The 6,685-nt window shown below is 35.0% G+C and overlaps 1 long non-coding RNA gene across 1 annotated transcript; it reads right to left on the bottom strand.

Annotated features, from left to right (window-relative positions):
• Positions 1-3,529: 3,529 nt before the first annotated feature.
• Positions 3,530-4,895, bottom strand: LOC114536071. Its single transcript, XR_003688390.1, has 4 exons — positions 4,807-4,895; positions 4,102-4,211; positions 3,880-3,988; positions 3,530-3,618 (listed from the first exon to the last, which is right to left on the bottom strand). It is a non-coding gene; the product is annotated as an uncharacterized LOC114536071 (long non-coding RNA).
• Between the last annotated feature and the right edge of the window lie 1,790 nt (positions 4,896-6,685).

Raw genomic sequence — 6,685 nt, 5'->3', positions numbered from 1 at the left:
TATAATGAATATGCAAGCTATATGCTTGGCCATTAACATTTTTTTTATTCCTTTGCCGTGTAAAGCGCTTCGGAAGCTCTTCTGGAGTATCAATATCAGCCGTTCTATTTTTGGTAGACGTCCAATATATTGTACTTCAAGGACCTCCATCTACTTCTGGTGTTCCTCCACAAGGTTTTTCCTCTTCAGTTGAAGAATTTCCATCTCCATTGCGTGTTGCTGTTCTTGCATATCCAAGCATCTTCTTTGCGCAGCTGACATTCTACACTTTTTGTAAGTGCGCGGATTCAGCATCTCCTCAATAACCTCTGATGTTGGTGGTCAACATTCATTGGAATTATTATATTTGTTCTTTCTTCTACTAGGGATTCATCGTCCTCTTCATTTCCAGTGGCTTCTAGGTTATCTATAGACCAACGGGGAAATATATTCTACAGACTACCGTATATACTTTAATTGTATTGTTATGGTCATAATAGTAGCTATTGATGATGATAATATATGTGGTTTTAATTGTTAAAACTGTTTTTGAAATCTAAAAAACGTGGAGAGTAATGAGTTGTGGGCAAGTATGCGTATAGGGAGGCTAAATGCTGCATGGATAGATAACAATGCTTTTATGCATACTATTCCGTATTTATACATATTCAACTTAAATATCTGTGCATATAAGTTTAAATCGAAATTAAGATCGTCATCAGCAACCTACATTTTTTTTCAGTATTATGTATATAATCTGTAACATTGAGCAGTACATATATTTATTTGCTAAAATTCACTTACCGGGTTGATAATTATCGTCATCAAATGGATTATCCAGACTATTAATTTGACTTGAAATTATTGCAACAACGGCTTCTGCACCTTCATCTCTCTCTGTCAAAGCCTTACCACCACCAGTCAGTTTGGCTTCTCTCTTCTCTTTTGCAAATACTTTTCTTCGCCTGAGACTTGATATCTTCCCAGCATTTCTTTAATTAAAGTAATTGTTTCGATTCACGCTTCTGGACACCCGCCTGACTGTTAAACTCTTCTGTCAGAGTTACCCAGGCTTTATTTTTTTGCTGTATACTTTTGTAATCGTTCCTTTTGTTCTCAAGGACATCCTTATGCTTTGCAACTAATTCTGTTATAAACGACTTCTCTAATTCAGAAAAATATAGTCTTATTTGGGACATATTGCCTGTATTGGTTATGCAGTATCCTGTCTGCACTAAAGTAAGCTACGCTTCACTGATTTTGATGACAAAGGCGAGTGCGACTCATATAAGTTATACTTGAGTGACCTCAGTGAATACAAATTGAACAACATTTGTTGAGGATGAGTGTTACCTCAATGAGCAGAACATATCGCTCACACTCCACTCATGCTCACACTTCAACTCTTCTTGAGTACACCTCACTGGAATGGCACTCAAGTGTTAGTGTGAGTAAGCTTTCAGAATACAGGCGTAAGCATGTTTATGTAGACGTTTTCAGACATTAGCATGCCTTTCCGACATTTCACAACGTCTTCAGTAGAAGTACATTGATCACACATTTTTAATAGTAGTTTTCTTCAGCTTAGTTTCTTCATATATACATTTAACTTCAAGTCTACTTTATGTTTTACTGTTAGATATCCGAGTGTATCGTCCCGAAAAACAAAATGTCGATATATAACGCCCAATCTGTATTAATTATTTTGTGTGCACAATACTGCAACCATGCCAATAGTCGTGCCTAATTTAGGAGTATGTACATAAACCTGTTCGTACGCTAATAATTATTCCTCGAAATAAATGAAAATATTTGTCATGAACGAGATAGGAATTATAGAATTATGCATAAGAATTTTAATTTGACAATTATCTGTTTCATAGTACAATACAAACAAGAGCTGGGAACATCAATGCCCTATAGTCGGTTTTCAACAAGCGATTATTTTCGTCCGAAGCGACTTCATTCATTTGTATTCAAGCAATTTGTTAGAGATGGTTGAAGTTGAGAGCTCTGATACAAAAGTAATGCCACGCGAAAATTAACGCTACTGGAAAATCACGTGGTACGTATTATCACGTGGTACGGCTTCTCACGTTGTACGTATTTTATATACAATGTTGATCAGAAACTATGTAGTATAAGATATTAAAGCAGTTCCTATCAGACAATGTGTTACACATGCAAGGTATTTGAATCTAAAACAGCAAAGGTGAGTCATTGCTGCATTTCTTTTGATGGCAAACACTTGATCGACGAAAATAACAAGAATCCTGAGAAACGATCGAACGAATATGATATGTAAATTAATAGCATTAATGTTTCACAAAAGGCGATTATAGGTGGACAAAATAGATGAAAAGTCCGTATTCTTCAAAGATAAAAAAATTAATTTCCTTTTTCCTTTATCGCCTATTTAGTTAGATTAATGTGCTAGCGCTGATTTCATCACACAAACTTTTAAATGACTGCATTAGTTATGAGTTTCAATACCAGTGGAATGTTGCTGCACAAGTCTTTGTAAGTGTACGCGTCATTAGTACTTCCGACAAAGACATTTTATTGTACACGTCATCAAAAGGGCGTCCAGTTTCAGTAGCTAACTACACAGGTATTTCGAATTTAATGCAAGGCCAGTGGCCTGGATGCATGTGTTCAAGTGTTTATCTGGACGTTCTCATACATTAGCATGCTATTCCGACAATGCTTTGCACCGTTAATTAAATCGGTCGTATAACACAAAAAAACATTGCCATGTATTTTAGAAGTGTATTGAATTCCATTGATCATACATATTTTATAGTGATAAAATTTTCTTCGTATACAACTATATTCAAACTTCTATTTTTTTTAATATAAGGATATTTATGTTGTCGTGTTGGATATCGCAGCGTCAAGACCTGAATTAAAAATGTCGATGAGGGCCTTATTTTAAGAGTTTGTATGCACAATACTGCATGACGTAATTTAACAGTATATACATCAACCTCGTACCCAGCGTTTTCCCTCTGGGGAAATGTTGCAAGGTACAACCCACTGAGCTATATTAAAACTAGCTCAGTGGTACAGCCTTATAGAAACAATAGCTTATAAACGAAAACAGTCGGGCAAAAGACGAATATACGAATATGCACCCCTCCCCCAATTAAACTTCTAGCGACGGTTCTGTGGATGATACATAGTATTACACTAAAAATTGATGTGCAGTTTTACAAACTTTGATGGAGGATCGTTGTGAAAAGATCATAAAGACTGTTTCCATTTTAATTTTTTATGCTCCAATTAGTTCCCTCTAAACAAATTTTGTTCGCTGTACTTCCAAATTATTGATCTGAGCTATAGTTTAAATTCAAGAAAATGTGAAAGCGTGCGAGATTTGGCTGATTTTAGATGAAGTAGCTAGTTGCCTACAAGCTAGGATTATGCTCCAATTAGTATAGTTTACGTTGATTGGATTTTAAAATCAAAATATCATGCAGTGTGTATATGACAGTATAGCTGTCAAAAAATTCGGTTATTCACTCAAATATACACTGTAATTTTTATCAACCCCTTTAATTAATCAATGTAAACTGAACAGTTAAATTTTACAACTGCTTAATTAGACCAATCCACTCTTATTTTCCACGTTAATAAGGGCTGAAAAGAAAAAGTTTAATTATTGCGTTAAAATATTATGGAAAAGAGAAAATAAAACATAACTCGGATTTTTTGCTCTTAATTAGTTTAAAAATGAGTGCCTGATCAGGAAGTCAAGCAAGAATCATTTTCTCCCATTATTTTTACTCTTTTCTTTGTGATATCGTTCTCCGTACGATGAAATTGACATGTTTAATTTTTCTCTTGAAATAGTTTTCACCTAGTTTAAAAAACCAACCAGGCACAAAAAACGACACATACCAACAGCAAGTTTGCCAAGGATGCGAACAAAAATACTCAGGGCATTCATAGTAATCGTCAGGACACTGAGTTTCTATGCACAAGCCACCCGGCACGGAGGAGCAAAGTTCTGAAAGATGAATACATAGAAAGTGTGTGAGAGTTAGAGAGTAAGAGATCATGAGCGATCGAGAATTTTTGTATGGCCGGGAAACCTGAAAAAGATTAACGTTTTATGCATACCCTCAGTACGTCCAAGAGATTTACCGCCATCGACATCAGAAAATGCCACGAAAAATATCAACAACAGACAAATATTCAGACGGAAATCCATTTGTGTAGAGAGAATATATCTTAAAATTAATATAGATAAATAAAATCAATTGACGAGAACAAAATACGAAATGAATTTGCTAATCTATTTATTTCAAAAATTGTTTACTGCTTTCCTGTTTGTGAAAACTGCGGATTATACAAGCCCGGTTGTAGTGTTCTCGAACTCTGGTTGAAAGGTTTTAACTAGTTCATCTTAATTATAACGAATTTTGCATAGACGTTGTGTGGTTTACGATAGTTACATGCTCAACGGGGAAATTCAATTTTTTGGACGTCCATTGAGTACATATCAGGGAGACGGTGGTATATCATGCCAGTTTAGCTGAAACGAAGGTTTAAAATAGAAAGCAAGTCTATCGTTTTAATCAACAAGCAAACGAAATGTTTTTAACCTTCATACAACGATACTGTTTACAACTACATATTCATGTAGTGCATAATATTCAAGTTGACTTATTCAAGAGAGATGCAAGAGTGTTATTATTTAGTTTGAGTTATCCCCCGTTTAGACTAAACGGGCTTAATTCATACAACCGGCCCCAGATAGTAAGAAACTGAAAACTATTCCAATAAATAAACATCCAAAATATCATAACACAAGTTGGAGCTTACCTCAGTTTGTAATCTGACAACAGTAAATATTTTAAAACTTCGTCGAGAAACTTCAGTTCGTCAATGACTTAAAGTTCTATTGACCCGAGCATATTTAGCTATCACCCGTTAGCCAAACTGTCAAAAATAATGCAGTTTGACATGCACTTCCGAGGAGGATATAGCGGTTTTTACATTGTATTGACACGTTTTCATTCAAAATAGACCTATTTTACATTCCATTTGTATATTCATATTCAAGGATGTATCTATATTTACAAGTATTCACACCTTACTCTGTCGGAAATATGTGTCTCGTCTGTACATTAACAATATCGATCAGTAACGTTCTTTCCGATGCCGCCATATTAACGAATTTGCCTAAGTAATATGAGTAGCTTTCAAACCTACAAATAATAGAAAAATGCAATAGACACAGAATAGTCAGTATAATGTCTATATATTCTGTGCTATAGTATAGATCTAAAAGTATATACAGTACTGTCCAGAAATAACCTAACAAAAACCGCCGTTAACCTAGGTCAAACCTCGGTCTGATCGCTGTTGAACCGAGGTCATACCGAGCAATTGGGGTCATACCGCGGAGAAACGGAGTTTAACATCGGCGCCTTACTCGATCTTACAGAGACATTTGGTAAGATTTTTTCGATTTGTTTATTTTGCTGACGCGCTCAGCTGGTCATAACATTTCGTTCGGAAGCGAACGGCTACGGCGAAGGCACTTTTTTCCCTTGCGGTTACGGTCGACTGCAACCGAACCGCAACCGAACCGAAACCACATGCAGTGTTAGGTGTAAATATGTTTAAGATATAATATCTATAGCATTCCAATTGTTCGATTTTCTTCATTCTTGGTAATTCGAGAGACAATCATATACGTAATCTTCAAATCTCCAGAGATGATCTCGGATGATCCAGGTGATCCCCAGGCATTTTCCTAGTCATTAACCGTTGAATTTTCAATAGATCTGACATTTTTAAAGTATCGAATTGCTTTCATAACATTATTTAGTAGAGTTACAAGTCATTTTTAATTTAATTTATTCCTAAATTACCTAAGTACAGGGAAGATGGCGTTACTTTATCCACATGCATTTTAAATCAAGACCTTGACGCTCGGATATCCAACACGAAGTAAAACATAAAGATTCTTGTGGTAAAAAACTTATATTTGGAAGATCCAATGTATTCACGAAAAAAAATTTATCACTATATAGAATGTATATGATCGATGTGCTTCTGAAAGACTTTTTTGTGTTATACGGCAGATTTAATTACGGTGCAAAGGTTATTCATTGACGGAAATGGATGGTAATTTATAAGGACATGCAGATAAACACTTTACACTTGAACCTATCTAACCACTAGCCTTGCATTACATGGCAGAAATAATGCCTTCGCAAAAGACAAAAAATTATTCTATAAGTTAATTTTGTAAAGATTATAGGCAAAAGCTTGAAATATGAAACTCAAAGGCCTCATACGTGGTAGGTCTTTGTCCTTCCTGAACAGAAACTAGTATATGTAGCATAAAAGATAATAAAGCAGTAATTTAATTTTAGACAATATAAGTTATTTAAGTTTAAGATTGCAAAGCTGAGTTATCTTTATGATGTCATTAGAAATACCTGTGTATTTAGCTACTGAAACTGGACGCGATTTTGATGATGTGTACAATAATAAAAGGTCTTTGTCGGAAGTATTAATGACGCGTGCACCTGCAAAGACTTGTGCAGCAATATTCCACTGGTACAACCATTTTGTACTTTTGCAAAACATTAATTTACATATCATAATCAGACTTTTTCGTTCGATTGTGTCTCAGGATTCTTGTTATTTTCATCGCTATCAAAAGAAATGGAGGAATAACTCAGGCCTT

The sequence above is a fragment of the Dendronephthya gigantea genome, unplaced genomic scaffold (assembly GCF_004324835.1).
Source record: "Dendronephthya gigantea isolate DGI-Jeju-01 unplaced genomic scaffold, DenGig_1.0 000130F, whole genome shotgun sequence".
Classification (NCBI taxonomy): Eukaryota; Metazoa; Cnidaria; class Anthozoa; order Malacalcyonacea; family Nephtheidae; genus Dendronephthya; species Dendronephthya gigantea.
This window is presented reverse-complemented; position numbering and strand designations above follow the sequence as displayed.